General features: G+C 36.7%; 1 protein-coding gene and 1 long non-coding RNA gene across 5 annotated transcripts in view; one reads left to right on the forward strand and one right to left on the reverse strand.

Moving 5' to 3' along the window:
- The window catches only part of UMAD1 (UBAP1-MVB12-associated (UMA) domain containing 1), a 217,288-nt gene that overhangs the window by 145,295 nt on the left and 55,042 nt on the right, over positions 1–16,951 (forward strand). The gene's annotated exons all lie outside the window — the stretch shown is intronic.
- Positions 1–16,951, reverse strand: part of LOC109263740 (uncharacterized) — a 204,652-nt gene that overhangs the window by 40,829 nt on the left and 146,872 nt on the right. For 2 of the 4 annotated variants that reach the window (XR_008420618.1, XR_002078362.2), the window contains exons 2-3: positions 13,974–14,062; positions 8,668–8,814 (exon numbers count right to left, since the gene is read on the reverse strand). This is a non-coding gene — a long non-coding RNA (uncharacterized LOC109263740). Of the gene's footprint in view, positions 1–7,021; positions 8,970–13,973; positions 14,063–16,951 lie in introns of those variants that run through there. The other 2 variants (XR_008420616.1, XR_008420617.1) reach the window with 2 other exon arrangements.

Below are 16,951 nucleotides of genomic sequence, written 5' to 3' on the forward strand. Positions count from 1 at the left end.
TGTGAACTGAAAATAATAAGGCATTCATTTCAGACAAACATTAATTTCTCAGTATACTTGTCTTATTCAGTCCCCTTCCCTAAATATTTTAGGGTTCCTTTTAATGATGACTTTAGTTACTACTGTTTCTACGTTGGCATACTCTCTATATGATCCCAAAGTATCATCACCTAAAATAGCGTAACTTAAAGAGATATCAAACCATGTAGTCACCAAACGTGGTTACTCTCAAGTTGTGCTTTAGTCTCTGTTTTTAAGAACCACTGGTAACTTTTAACAGAATTCATCATGTTTTTGGTGTGTAGAGCTTGAGCTCCTATAAACCCAGGTTTGGGTTCATTAAAATTAAAGTCATTAGACTCTAGCACTTGGGGAAAGAGTTATAATTTGGAACTGATTATCCAATTGGGGGATTATCCACCTCCTTCTGTTCCTTTTTTTTTTTTTTTTTTTTTTCTTTTTTTTATCTTGTTGCCTTTCTGGGTAAAATTTGGTTATGAGTTGTAATGATGTTATGGCTACTTATTACCTTCTGCCAGTCTAGGAGCCTATTACTTACAGCTCAGGGGTATAAATCCACAGATTCATGGAGGGGGGGTGCTGTTTTGAGTTTTTGTCATTCTGATCTTTTCAGGGAATAAACATTACAAGTAAGCAAGTAATTAGTCATTATTTTCTCATCGTCAATCATGGAAAGTGTTCTGTGTTGTGAAAACTGGAACCATATTAGCTACTTATTTTTCTAGTGGGCCTATTCTTTTTTGGTTTTGTAGGTATATTTTGAGAGCTATGAGTATGTAAGTTTCAGTTTCTTTAATCATCTCCAGTTTTGGTGACTCTTAATTTCAACCTAGTTTTAATAGATTCTTTTAGATTAAGTGTGTATTAAATTTATTTGTACTGTAAAAATTATTTTAAAATTTGAATTTAGTTTTGGTTTCCAAGACTGAGGAATATGTTTATTTAGTGCACTGGCCTAAAGATAACAAAACACAAAAACACGCCGATAAAAATCTCCCCACAAAACCGCAATTCTATTTATATATTTGTCTTGAGTGACAACTAATTCACATATGCATATGGAAACACATATAAAATAATAACTAACAGATGGCATAGCTGCAAAGTAGGATTTATAAAGATTATTATCAGCTGGTGGTACTGAGATACTACTGTGGTTATGCTGACAGAAGACACAAAAATTATTTATTATAATAAACTGTGACACTAATATCCCCCCAACTTCTGTTTAACCGAAGTAGCTTATTGCATATTTAATATAAATTTCTTAATGACGACCTAAAACAATCTTACAGCCAATTTGTGCTAGGAAATTTAATAGGCAGCACTTGGAAAACAGTAATTGAGGTAGCAACAACAAAATGCTTGCTAAAATTGTTGAGTGCATAATACTAGAATCTCTGGAAAGTAAAGATTTGGGGGACTTTGTTCAGCCCATTTCCACTGTAGTTCAGTGGATTTGTGTTTTTGTTTTTTTTTTTAATTTGTGTATTTGAAAATAGTTGAGTTACATCTGGAATTCACCGTTCAGTAATTTAGGAAACAAAAGTTTTGTTGTTGTTGTTGAAATAGGCATGGAATGCACATATTAATGAAACATGTCCACTTTTCTTCTAATGTGTTTTTGTGCTTCCCTTAAGTCTTTTAACAGAACTAGAGGAGCCTTCTGATTCTATAGGGACTAATTTTCTTGTTTTTTATTTCAGATAGTCATTAAAATGAATGAAAATAGCCTTGAGCTTTGTAGATTCCATATGATGTAGACTTTGGCTATCATTTCTTAAAAGGGGAGTAAGATTATCCCATTAAAAACTGGATTCTGTGTAGAAAAGAATCGGGGTCGTGTGGTACAGGAAAATGGAGACAGACTGGGGCGAGTGATTCTCAAAAAGAGTTTTACATACTTTTCTCTACCAGATGTCAGGATTTCAGCTTTAAGAACTTTCTAGTATAACATAGTATCTAACTTTATTAATTTAAAGTACTGGGGTTATAAAGATGATTATGAAAGTGTTTATTCTTGCAAGACATACATAGTCCAAATACGGATATAATGAGTATTGATATTGAAGGCAGTTTAAACTGGTACAACCATTTTTGGAAAGCATTTTGGCAATAAGTATCTAGAGCCATAAAGACATTAATATCCTTTGACAGTAATTCCACTTCCAGGATTCTATTCTAAGAAAATAGTCTTTTTAATCCACAAGAAGGTCTATGTGTAAAAAAAGATGGCAATTCATTCAATGGACTATTTTTCAGTTTTCATACATGCAATTGATGGTTATTCTTCAATAAAAAATAGAGACTCTTGGTTTCATTATTTCAGTTAAATATATGAAGTACAAAATTGTATATACGGTATTATTGCTGCTATGTAAAAGCTGTGCAGAAAAAGATGATGTGGGACATAAAAGCATTAAGAGGAGTTGCCTTTGGGATGATAGATACAGGAGATAAATCATTCTTTCCAATGTTCTTATTTTCCAATTGTCTATAATGAGTGTATCTTCTGTTTTAAATGATAGTGAGGTCGGTGATGAGGAAACAATGTATTTACTCAAGGGCAGTTTTTGTTTAATAGAAGAACTATTTTATACGGCAATAAAAACAATGGAGTAGGCTACTGAGGATGATCTTCAGGAGATATGTTGGTACTTTTCTGCCTTGGCTCATTTAGGTTTAAGATCCCTTAATTAGTTGATCACAGAGCACCACATCTGATCACGATTTGTCAAAACATCTGTCCTCTCACTCAGGGGCCTTTCCAGCAGGGAGAAAAGTGAGGTGACTTGGAGGTTATTCTTCACATCTCATTGGAAGTCACACGACCCCAACTTTTCTCATTGATCAACCTGTCAATGTCATTGTATTGGTTATAAAGTCGTATTTCCCCCTAAAACATGTTGCGGGCTCTTCATTTAAACATGTATTTGTCTAAAAACCTTGTTTCTTTGTTTCTATGATGTCGAGACTCTTAGTCGAACATCTTTATTTCTCCCTTTATAATAGTTTTTGAGAATATAATTTTATCAGATGAGTGCAAGGATCTTTGTTTTTTGTTTCCCCTAATATAAAACCCTTCCAAATATCTGATTGACGGGGAAGGGAAGCACAGTTGGATTACCAGTCACTTAACTGGTAAATTTAATTCTTCAGTGTGTTCATCCCCCAGGTGTTCATCCCCCTATACAGAACACCTTTTGGGAAGAAGATTTTGTAGAGTGAATTTTTCTCTTTATTTTCATTTGAATTACTGTATTGCAATAATATAGTAGAAAGTACATTTTGGGGAGCCTCTTCTGCTCACCAAATGTCTGATCAAGGACAAGTTAAGGTTCTATTCAACTTCAGTTCTTAGTCAATGAAGTAGGTGATTAGATGTGGTATGTGAGGTTCCCTCCACTCCCCCCCGCCCCCGGAAGTCCTGGCTCTTGACCTCTTTGGAAAGTGAATTGGAATTTTGCCACCAAATGCCAATCTTTGTATTACTGCTATGATGATGGTGTGTGGGTGTGTGGACGGGAAGGTAGGGATCTGCTGCATTATGAAGATTTTAGGCATTGATTGATTAAGCTTTTATACTTGTTAGAAAGGAATAGTCCAATAGTCCTTGTTGGTAAATTATCAAACTGAAAAAACGACTTCCAAAATCCTTGCTCTTGCTTCTAAGCTCTGTCTTGGGCCACTGGTAAAGAACAATTGAAGCCCTGTATTATTTCTTAAAATCTATAAACTTTTTATATTAGACGATCAGATTAGCATAGGTTGTTGACTACCCAGAACACTGGCAAGATGAATTAACTTGAGGCATGTTTATCAGAGTTTGTAAAGATCTTTTCCAGAACCTCAAATTTGTATATTTTTTTCCCACTACCTCTTTGTCCTAATTTCAGTTTCACTGGAAAAAATTATAACTGAAAGGTCACAATTCTGACGTTTTCTGGTTTCCATTGGGGTTAACTAACACACTGCAACATAATGTTCATTCATCCTAGTCAGTAAGGCCAAACTATGTGAGGTGTATGAGAGCTGCCCCTGTTTCCATCCAAAATGCACATATGGTGTGGGTAAGCCAGTAATGGGAGTTTTACGCAATGTTTCTGCTCATGTACACAGTGTGTTGCTCAGCACCAATTATTCCTTGCCAGAAACCCGCTAACCTGCTGCTTTTGTAGCTCTGCTTGATGAGGCTAGGTAGCTTAAAGTGACCACAATGATATTTATTTAACTTCACCGATCTTAGTTTGTTAAAGTTGTAGAACTTTAACCGCCTGCCTCCTCTGCTGATTTATTGCAATTGATTGCAATTAGAATCAGAGAATTGGAACCTTGTCATTGCATTGCACGGAGCCACGTCCGATCCAATGTATGTTTATTAGATATGTGGAGGAGGAAGAGGCAAAATGTGGAAATACTCACTTCTTTGCTTAGCGAATCTAGTTGTCCATCTCCAAATTAGAAAATATTATTTTTAAAAAGCAGATATTTTGTTGATATTTTGGTAGTTATTTTGTTGTCATTTTTCCAGTTTTCCCACTTTTATAGTTTTAAAAACCACAAAATCAGCAGGGTGAGAGGTCCATGTTGGGAGAACAACTGTTCCCTATTTCCCATAGCCATCTTTTTTCTAATCCCCTGTTTTTTAATTAGGAACAAATGGTCCTTATTTTTTCCTCCTTCGGTTCATGTTACAGTTGTAACTTCTTGTGACTATATAGGGAGTTTAAATTAAAGCCCAGCCATATTTATGTGGTCTTTACACAACCAGAGATTCTTTTTTGAAAGACAAATTTCATCTGGCTCTTTTGCATTGGAAAAGGAGCATGCAGATACGTATTTGGTCTAGTTGGCATTTTCTGAATATTCTCCTTTGTACCTTACTGAGGATTCTTGTTGTAAATACACTTAACTGAGGACGGACCAATATGAAGACACAGAAAAAATTTACACTTTAGTGAAGGTCAGCTAAGTTTATGTCAATTTTTACATTTCTTTCCAGACCTAGCAGGCACTGCTCCTTACATGTCTTTTTTTTTCTTTTCTTTTCTTTTTTTTTTTTTTTTTTAAATGAATTTCTGTGTTCTTCTACCCTGGTCAATAATTAACATGAATTTCCACCCATTCAAGGACTGTTTAATGTCCACTTTGGGGATGTCATATTCTTAGGAACATACCTTTTACATATTGCTTTTAAATTAAGAAATCATTATGGGTGTGAATTCATAAATTTTCTCTAACACCAGTTATATAATAGAAAGTCTGTGTACTAGAAACTCCTAATGTAAAAGCCAAAAGCCATAATTTTTTTTTTAATAAAAACAACCCACATTTTCTCTGCCTTGTTATGCCACTTGGAGAAGGAGAGAAGACTGGCATAAACTATACCTGAGAGCACAGTGATAATGGACTGAAGTGCCCACTCCATAGTAATAAAAAGCCTATGAAAACTTTCTCAGACCTTTTGAACTGAAAAGAGTGTGCAAACTGTTGCATAATCATACTTATTAAGCTGGTTTTGGTTGGAGACTAATTGTGAGAACATGCTGTTTGTTCATCTAGATATTCTGGGTCTGTCATCACTAGATCCAGCCGGTCCATCAGAGTATATTTCTATCTCATTGCCTTAGTCCTGCAAAGATTGCCTTCCCTGAATGGTTTTACAGCTTGACTGAATAACTCTGTGAGAAACTTGAGTGGAATACACTATAACATTTATTATGAAGGAATTACTAAGACATTGTCTACTACGTCACGTGGTCTCCCCTGCGTCAAGTCCCACTTAGGTTTTCTGGTTTCTTACTGCTTTTATATCCGTAGAAAATATTTTGCTTTTCCTGAGGTGGTAATATTCCCTTTTCTCAGGGCCATTGTGAAGTCTGTACCTCATCATTTTTTTCTGTTTTCCTTTGGCAGGGGGAAGCTCAGACCTAAATTTACAGCTTAGTTTTAGTAATTATTTAGGACCCTAGAGGATATGATCTGCATACTTTATTTTCCTCTTCTCTAGGCTCCTGTATTTTTCCTGGGCATGGTCTTTGAATTTATTTTGAATCTTTTTGTCTGTTTCAGATTCCTTGGGTGGAGAAAAGGGTTAAAATTTTACACATATATTTATGCAACACTTATATAAGTCTATCTCTTCTGCATGGTTATTATTTTTCTAGGTTATAAGAGATATATATGCACACATACACAATTTCAATTTTCTTTTCTTTTTTAAAATATGTGATAAAATTATACATGAGCTTTTTACTGTGAGGATATATGGACACAGGGCACTTATTTAACATCTCTCCCATGCCTCGGGCTCACACACTGATCTCCAGTCAGTGTGATTTCTTCAGGATTGTTGTTGACTGGAGGATAAAGGTAAAAAGAGCCTCCTTGCCAGATCAGTAACTTTGTCCAGCTGCTTCCAGGCAGAGGGTACCTTAGGCACCTGCAACCTGCTTGCCCCATCAACCACTCTGTGGCCTCCTTCGACACACACTTTTTCTTCATGCTCCAGACATACTTTTTAGATGGTTTACCAGATTTTAGATACAAGTATGGAAGACCTAGGAAGAGTGACTACCTGACTTAGAGATCTTGTCTTTGGGGTCATTCTTCACAGTAGCAGATTCACAGGACCCCTGCAGTAGCATGGAGAGCTGCCAGAACATGAGCTGTATCACCAGACCTCGAGCTTAGATCTTGGCTTCGCCATATACCAGTACCTTTAATAATACTTAGCCTCTTTGATCTTCATGTCCCTTTGCTGTAAAATGGGAGTGGGGATACTTACCTTGCAGGGTTTTGTAAGAATTAGATGAGTCAATATGTAATTTTTATTTGTATGTCTATATGCACCGTGTCTGACATATACTGGGCCCTCTAAATGTTTCAATTGGAAGGAAATTATGGCTAATGCCTTGAAAATCATGCCAAAGTAAGGTTAAAGGGATTAAATCAGGAATTGTGCCCAGAAGAAAGTTACAGACACCTAAAAGGCAGCAGCTTAAATTTAGGGCTTTATTTGTCCCATGTAATGACAAGGCTCTTGGAAGGTGGTGGAGGCACTGTTTTAGGAACTCAAGCATATCAAGGCCAATGTGCTATGAATCTTGATCTTTTCCTCATGGTTTGCAAGACAGCTATTGCAGCTCCATCCATTATATCCAGTTTCCAGGAAGTTGGGGAAAGGAAGGATGGTGAAGGGAGAATAAAAGTGCCGGTGGCTCAATCAGTTAAGCATCCACTCTTGATTTCGGTCTAGTTCATGATTTCGGTCTAGTTCATGATTTCATGGTGCTTGAGATGGAGCCCTGAGTTGGACTCCCCACTGACAGTGTGGAGCCTTTTTGGGATCCTCATTCATTTTCTATCTCTCTCGCTCTCTCAAAAAAGTGAAAAAATAAATAAACATGAAGAAAAAAAGTGCCTGTGACCAGAAACTTTCCAAAACCTCTCTAGCAAGATTTATTGGCCCTAATGTGTCACATGGCTACCCCTAATGGCAATGGAGCCTGGAACATGTTTTTAGCTTGGTACTTTGCTACCCCCAGCAAAATCAGCACTCATTAATGAGGAGGAAAGCAAAGATGAATATTGGATGGACTGCAACACTCTCTGATATAGATATCATCCTATTTTGCTTTTAGTAGCTTCATTTTTCTAACAATAGACATGGGTGTAGAGGGAGTGAGGGATGTAGAGAGAAATACCCATTGGTGATAACTAGATTCTATTGGAGGCTAGAGGTCTTTGAGTAGTCAAAGGGAATGGGAAATAAAGAAGGATATTTACTTCATTATTACCTTTTGAACCTATGATAAGTTAGGCATGGTGCGGGTAGGAATTTTACATATATATCTCATGAATTTTTACAGATGAGGTAGGCTATATTATCTATATATTTCACTGAGGAGGCAATCAAGTGTCAAGGATATCAGTTTCCCAAGGTCACACAACCAGTGACAGTAATGGAGCCAGAAGTTGGACTTGCACCTGACTAACCACAGAATCTTTGCTTTGCACTGCATGGTTTTCCTGTATAACTCTCAAGAAACCTGCTCTTGCACTCGGCTTTTATTTTCCATAGTGCCTTGTACTACTGGGGTCCATAATAACTACATTTGACCTAATTATTTGTGTATAGAATTAAACTGAACATCATGTAAAGAGCTGCTGGTTGCTGAAGGTTATATAGACGAGGCTGGTGCTTCCCTCTCATCATCACCACTCAGCTGGTGGTTGCTGCCTCTGTGTTTCTGCCTCTAGAGTCAGTAGCCCCTAGGGACATTCCTTAGGACAAAGGGAATATGGCAAAGCCCCAGTGACCATTCTCAGGAAGCCAGAATTCAAAATTGGAAGCTGATAGGATGATGTGACATGGAGACAGGTATCTTCTCAAGTCAGTAGCCAGGGAATTATCCTTGACTTTTTCTACCTCTCTCTCTACTCTAAAGCCAGTTGGTCACCAAGTCATTTTGTTTCTACCTCACCTGCCCTTTCCACTACCTCCCCACCACAGCTGCAGTCATTCAGACTTGATTATCTCCCACACGGACTGCAGAGAAGAGTTTCTGAAATGGCCTCCTTATCTTCAGATTTTGCCATCATTCAGTCCATTTGCCCACAGATCTGACCACGGAGCTGCCTTACCTGATGACATCAGGGGCTCTTCAGCTGCTTACAGAACCAAATCCAATGACTTTGAGGCGCGTGCGCCATCATTACCTGGCCTTGCCCCGTTGTGGTTTACAGTTTCTTACCATGCTGGGCAGAAATCACACTTGTGCAGAAGGGCCACTGAAGCAGATCAGAAGGAGGTGTACCATTTTTAGCTGGATAAATTTCCATGGGTGTTACTTTTTTTTTTTTTTTTTTAAACCTTCACCTCATGCCTATCAACACTGAGAACCAAAACCAGTATTGTGTGCTTTCAACTTAGTTGCAGTTTTGCTCTGAAAGAAAAATGGGTTCAGATTCTAGCCTAAGGTTATTTAGTCACCAAAACATCCTATTAGTAACTTAGCATTGGTATCTTTATCATTGCCTAAATAAAACCTGATTAGCCTGGTTAATAAGTTATAATTCCCTAGCTTCTTACCAAAGAGCATATTTGAAATATCAGACCATTTCATTTATTTCCATAAATACTTCATGAACACCTATTTTGGACAAAACTCTGTTAAACATTGCTCTCCATGTCTGAAAATTTCTGGATAACTACTCTGTTGAAAATTTGTGGTTAAAAAAAAAATCATACTGCACTTCTAAAAGCTTATCGTTGCAAAATCATGTAAGACAGTTGACCATAACTGAAGCCCAGGATTAGAGGCTATAACTGTGTTTTCAGCGGTAATTGTCACTCTAGCCAATTTTAGGACCAACCATCAATTAACCAAATGAATCAGTTAACCACTGCTTTCCTTAACAAGTTAAGTGTTAAGGAGTTTTACTAATGCAGAAAGGTGGTACCCCGGGAGAGTATGAGATTGGAAAATGATTTATTATGAGAAGTATAAGGTTAAATTACATATAAATTACAGATGAAAGCATAATGTGAGAATGTTTTCTTTTTCTGAGGTATTACTTAATCTCATAAGTGATTTAAAGGTGTATTCTGTGTGCATCTCATTTTTTTAAGGTGTTGATTATGAAATTTATAATTCTATTAACCTTTTGGTTTTGGTTCCTAATATATTGCCTGCAATTGTCAGTCAAATCAAAACCCAAACTTGAAATTAAAATTGTCTAACAACAAATGAGAGACCAAAAAAAACTCAACTGGCATTTAAAAAAAAAAATTACGCCTTGTAAATTTTGAATGTTCAGATTTGAGGATTAAATACTGGCACCTCTCTGTCACTTATTTTTCTACTAATGATCATCCCTGCCTCAGCTTTTTAAAATGGTCTGTTGGGTTTCAGTTTAGCATGCAAGCCCTTAAGCTGTCTTTTGTAGTTTCATAAGGGCCAAGAGCTTGTTAGCCTGGAATTTAGTGTATTTTGATAGTCATTTGTTTTTAGTTATTCTTTTCTTGATTTTTTTGGAACTCTTTTCATGAGGAAACTCCATGATTCTTACCAATTAGTCATAACCAGTTCGGATTTAGAAATTACATAATTTACTACTTTGGAACACTACTTTGTTCAAAGACCAAATGGTAAAGATGTGGATATTTCACTGAATATAGGGTGATGTGGCTAATAATTAGATCCTCAGAGAAAAAAATAAAACTCCTGAAATTTGTGGCAGGATCAGAAATGCGGCCAGGGAAAACAAGTAGTTTAATAAATAAATACTTGTTATTAGCGAAAATTGAGCATGACCTTCTTAGGATTCAATCCTTGTTTTTAGTGGTGTAGTTTGTGTTTTCACTGTGTTCATTAACACAAAGAACAAGTAACTTCTCTAGTGGCTTGAGATTGGACTCACAGGAAAACATTAGGTAGTAATTAAGAGCAAGGCTTTTTTTTTTTCCTTAGTTTGTGAAATTTTAAGTATACTTCCTAATGCGGTCACTACTTGCCACATGTAGCTATTGGGCACTTGCAATGTGACTATTCTGAATTCTGATGTGCTAGAAGTGTAAAGTATATACTGGGTTTTAAAGGCTTGGCATGAAAAAAAGATCGCAAGTATCTCAATAATATTTTATGTTGAGTACACGTTGCTATGATAATCTGGATATACTGGGCTGAAAAAAGAATATTAAAATTAATTTCACCTTTTTCTTTTAACTTTCTTACTATGGTTACCAGAAAACTGAAAATCACATATATGGTTCACCTTAAATTTGACTGGACTATGCTCATCTACTAGGCTAAAAAAAATTTTTTTAATATGTATAGTTAATATTGGTTATTAACAACATATTTGACTCAGATTTTTAACATCTTGAAGAGACCGTTTTGGGGGCAGTTTGGGAAGCCCATTTATTCTTTTGCTCCGTGCAAGGGTTGCAGGTTGAAGCAGCTGTTCTTTGGAATTGCCAACCCTGTTCAGTTGACTGATAGCAATCGATAGATAGTTATGGAAGGAATAAATGCCTCTTTGTTGTCACACAGCCTAAGTGAATGAACTGCACCTACTGTTTCTATCCTTTCCACCTTTCTTCCCCTGAGGGCTTTGACGTCGTTAATAATTGGTTGATATTTATAGTAACATAAATCTAAACGCAGGTTTTCAAAGACCCAATTCATATATTACCATATACTATAAATGATGGTATGTCGTAAGTTATCATGGCTTATCATCTTATATACAACCCTTGGCTAATATTCTGTCACTTATTATATCATTACATATTATTACTGATGATAATATCTATAACCAAAAATGAATTTTTCATACTGTGCTTTTATAAGAAACCAGCCGAAGCAGAGTCTGCATGTAGTAAGAGCTGGGACACAGGCACTTATTAATAATCAGCCTCTTTTCCAGTGAGATTTAACTATTTCCTTTGTGGGGGAAAAATCATAGAAGAGCTGTGTGTATTTTATTTTAAATTCTTTAATTTATGAACTGTTTGACACCACCCTAAAACGTTTTGGAGCACTGAGATTAGTAGAATGAGGTCACGTTATGTTAGGCAGAGAGGCCATTGAATAGGCATTGATAATAATAAAACCTGTAAAGGTCATTTTGTGAAGATAAATGTAATATTTGAATTAGTCATTTGATTTCTCTAAAAACGTAATAAGTTAATCTTGTTCCCAAAAAAAAAAAAAAAAAAAAAACCCTCCAATACTGGTAGTTTTCTTTTTAATGCCTTTCCTCTTAGGCAATCTTTTGTACATCATGCAAAGGACCATACAATTAGCATGAAATGAGAGAGTGCTTTTTAAATTTGATGAATAAGGGCTCTTTTTTCTCCAGCTGATATGCATGCAAGGTGGAGGTCTGTATCTCACCAGCAGACTATTTGGTATCTATCCTATAAGTAGCTCCCAGTTTATATGTGTGCCTTAATGAGGACAGAGGTGTGGAAGTAATAAAAAAAAAAAAAAAGAGCTGAAATTGCATAAAAAATAGCTCAACGCTTTAGCGTAAACGCTGCAAGATTCCCAGATTTGGACAGCTGGGCTTTCCACCTTGCCCTGGATTCCAAAGATGGCCGTGTCATCCTTTCTTTTTTTTTTTTTTTTTTTTTTTTTTGGCAGTCAATTGAGGACATATTAGTAAGACCTCCGTGAGCATGAAAAACTGTTTTTGGTGCTGGTGGGGTTGTCTTTTCTGTCATTTATCACGAAAAGTATTATTTGTTAATTTTTTTTTCTAAGTGTTACTCCTTTAGAAAAGTTTTTATACCTCTATATTATTATGGGCTGTTGGCTCTACAGAAATACTTGTCTTTCAAGTTGGAGTATTTACAATATGTTAATGAACATTATTCTTTTTTTTTTTAATGTTAATATACTGTTTCATTAGGTAGGAGTGGATGCTCCGCTCCTTGCTGTTTTAAATGGCACAGTGTTTAAGAGATTCCTGGTATTGCTGGGAAAGTTTTTATAACTTACCAGTCATTTTTGTTATGGGCTTCATTATTCCCTCATATGTAGCTAAAGCATTTCCAATTGCATAAAAGAAGGCAAAATGCCACAAATAAGATAAATAGGTCATTAATTGAGCCAACTCTTTCCTCTTAAGGTACTACCATAACTAGGACTTCCAGATGTAGCAAATAAAAAACAAAAAAAACAAGATGCCCAGTTAAGTTTGAATTTCAGATATACAAGAGATTTTTTTTTTAGCAGAAGTTTATCCCGTGAAATATTTGGGTCATACTTAGGCTACAAAAGTCATCTATATTTGATCTGGCAACCATAACCATAGTTCAGCTTTCTTATTAATTCAAAGAACTCCAGAGCTATGTTAATTCTATGCTTGGATGTTCTGCACAATGCTGATTGCTGACCGTCCCACCACAACCCAGTTCTTAGGGATATCATAATATAGTTACAATTCTTGGAAGCTCAAAGTGCTTCCAGTATGTTTTCTCATTTATCCACACATTGGAGGAAGATAGAAAAGGGCACACTCTATTCTCATCTTGCCTGCTTTTCATTTTAATAAAAAGGAGAAAGTAGTCTCTTACAAAGTGATAAGGCTTATTCTGAAAGCTAAGAGACCACCTATAGCAGAATTTGGATTATCCTCCTTACCCGTGTTTTTGGTTCATTTAGTAGGAACTCTCTAGCAGATTTTTCAAACTTCAAAACAAGTGAATTCAGAGAGAACATGCATATTCAGTGTATTTTATAAATGAGGAGGGCAGGTGAAAAGTGACTTTTCCAAAGTGAACACTGCCATCCAAGTGAAAGATTTTAAACTTCCCTATGCTCTCCCTTCTCCTCCTACCTTGCCCTCCACATAACAGATGCTGAGAAGAGCCACTCAAAATGCACGTCCTCATCCCTTGTCATCTGCATTATTACTGAGGTTTCCTAGGTGATATTTCTTCCTCCAACCTCACTCCCTACCAAACTGACAGCTAACAGCAATTTTTCTAAAACATAAATCTCACCACACCACAATCTTACACAGTCTGTTTCAGTGACTACTTATCAGAGAAAGTCCAAGCTGCTTAGCATGGCATTCAGTGCCCTTCCTGATCTGGGCTCTACTCAATTCCCTTTCTTTTACTTCTTCCTCAGCACTTGATGCTACAGAAATAGCAAAATATTTGAAATGCTTCAAACATGCCACTTTATTATCTCCAGCTTCTTCATTATCTCCAGCTTTTTGTGTATTGTTCTCTCTGACCGGAATGTATATCTCCTTATATCTTCCTAGCAAAATCCTGTTCATCTTTGAAAACCCTGTATAGGCATCATTTGCTCTGGGAGGCTTTCCCTGATCACACTTCCGTATCCTTACAGTGAATTCTGTTCTCCTACTTCAACTTTTGCATACACTTGTGATATCACATACACCACAGTGTATTGCAGTGGTTTACTCACATGCCTTTGTGCTGTAGAAGTTTGCTAAGTTTTCTGAGGACAAGACATCATCATCATCATTGCCAAATCTCTGGTTTCTAGCGCAGAGCCTGGAAAACAACAAGCATTTGGAGATGTGTTTGAGTTCCTGAAATGATTGGTCATCCACTAGATCAAACTTTAGGTAAATCCAGTCCCCTTGAACTGGTCCCATGCTTTAGCTGCTCCCTGACACAAGTTTTGTCCTTTCTTTCACAGCAGTTGGTAGATAGAGAAGTGACTCAATTATCAGCTGAATGACTAATCTACCAGTGCTGTTTATTAGTTAACTGTGGAGTTTTTTTATAGGGTAAAGTACTCCCATACAGAGGGGTGGTTGTGGCAGCCTTACATAATAGAGTAATAGAAGTTTGCCTTCAGGTTCTGTATCTCCTTTTGTTTCTTGTGCTTTCTACCTCTAAGGCTGCCCATCAGTCTTTTTGGGGTGGGAACTGTGTCATGGGATGGAGGTCAGGAGGTGGGGGGCAGGGCACTAGATAAGGAAGTAGTGATTCTTACTATAGTAGCCTGACATTGCTCCTTTTCTGGACTAGTCTTCAAACTTATCTGTCTTTATGTTCCATCCCCTTGGGACCTACCCAATCATGGAAGTTAATTAATAAATTAATCCACAACAAGATATTCAATTATATTGACAGCTTAAAGTGTAACTCCTCTCAGATAACACTTGCATTTTAATGAATGCTTTTAATCCCTATTTCCAAAGAATGAATAATACTGGCATGATACACTTTATAGTAAATATATACTTCATAATACCAAGGAAAAAAGTGTGTTTGAAAAAACTGGGGATCTTTTCATCTCCCCTCAAATAGTATTACCTAGGTGCTATCTGTAAAGTGTATATACATGGATGAATCAGGAATTGCATTTGACTGCCTATAATGGACAATCATAAACTGGTGGTTTCAACGAATCAGGGTTTGTTTGTTTTTTCCATTGAAAAATGTCCTGGGTTCAGCAATTGAGGGCCAGTACAATGGCTCCATGATACCATCAATGTACTAGACTTCTGTCTTTCTGCCCCACCACCCTTAACGTGTGGCTTTAAAACACCAGGTTGCCTCCTGATTACCAGATGGCTGCTGCATCTCCAGCCATTAAAGGAGGAGATTGAGGCAAAAGCAAGCCCCCTTTAAATAGCTTTTCCAAAAGCCCAATTCAATAGCTTTCACTTGGCTGTCTTTACTAGTAGGGATGGTTGGGAAATGTTGTTAGCTAGGTATATTGCCAAGATACTTACCTATAATTAAGAAAGAAGGGAAACAGCCCACTGATAGACAACTAATAATCTTACAACCAAATTAGGGCAAATAATGTGTTATCTCATTTCTATGGGATCAATTCAAATAAAAAATACTTAGAAAAAACAGCTTATTGTAGTTAATATTATAATAGATTTTCCTATAAGATGCAGTTTTTAAAATTTTTTTATTTAAAACAATTTATTTTACAAATTTTTTAAAGTAGGCCCCACACCCAACCCTAAGATCAAGAGTCACATGCTGTGCCTACTGAACCAGCCAGGCACCCCAAGGCACTCAACTACTATGTGACTCAAACTTGAATTCGGATGTATCAGACTCAACCCAAACACTTACTGCCAAGTCAGTGAATCAGAATTGGGAGCTCCAGTTCTGCCACAGGCTTGCAGAGCCCCTAGTTCTGAAGTAACTGTAGCTAGGTCAGTCCTCAGGGACACCATCCCAGCCAACCTCTGTCTGTGTGCACACTGTCATGCTTGCACGTGCCAGGGCTTAGCTGCCACGAAAGCCTGGGATCCAGAAAAGAAAGGAGATAACCCAACCTATCTTGCCCCCTACTCTGCCTGCCTTATTGCCCATGAAGTCCTCCTGAAACCCAGCTTCCCAATGACCCTTCTCCTCAGCACCTGCATAACCGGTGATACAAACCCTCACTCTTCAGGAATCACTGACCAAGTTAGAGGGAATTACGTTTCAAAGTCAGTTGACCCAGACAGATCATCAAGGCCTTTAAAGGCCAGATCTCAAAGTTCAACTTGTATTTTGTATGTGATTAGCAGGTCACTCGCTAACAAGAAGTAGACGAAAGAATCAGTGGTTTTCCATCAAAACACAAAGAAGGAACATTATTATAAGGTAAAATTTCTACATATAATGACCGTATAGTCATGTCACTTTTGAAGGAAACGTTGTAAGTGCATTGCAATATCTACCAAACATTTTCTTGTTCTATCTATGGCAATTCTTAGCACTAACGCTAATGAGGACTTGGCTTTGGATATAGCAGCTAGCAATTTTTTAGAAAACCAAATTTGGTGAGGAGGGTAAATTATATAGGAAATAGATTTTGGATGAAAATTTTAAATTGTCATATAATGAACAGTAGCAATGACATACCTACATTTAACAGGCAGTCTAATTCTATCAGTAAAAGCTGGTTATAGGTTTGGGGAACAGGTGATTTCTATTTGACTTCAAATTTTAAATGTATTCATTCAGCAAATGATTTTTAAGCATCAGCATTGATCGTACTTCTGCATTATCCATGGCAATGTGGGAGAGGTATACAAATACACTCAGTGAGTGCAGGTCATTTGACTCTCTGGATAAAAAATTAAAGCTCATTTTACTTTTTATAAATGTAAATGAACAGAAAAAAAGGCTGAAGCCTGAGCTAGAAATAAAACCATAGTGCTTTAGGTCCATATCATGGGTCTCGCTGAAATAGCACATTTCATTTTTATTCTAAAGAAAGATACAGTTAATAATCTGATATCCTTTTGAAAATCAATTCCCTATACTTCATATCAGTGATGAAAAATATTTACGATGTAAAGGTATATGTTAATTTTACACCAGTCCTAATAAAAGCTAAGAAAAAGATGCAGTATCAGCCTTCTGGATGTCCTTGGTCAGGTAGAATTTAAGGTCTTGAGTCATGGACGACTCATCCTT

The sequence above is a fragment of the Panthera pardus genome, unplaced genomic scaffold (assembly GCF_024362965.1).
Source record: "Panthera pardus isolate Hobbes unplaced genomic scaffold, ASM2436296v1 HiC_scaffold_8, whole genome shotgun sequence".
NCBI classification, from domain to species: Eukaryota; Metazoa; Chordata; class Mammalia; order Carnivora; family Felidae; genus Panthera; species Panthera pardus.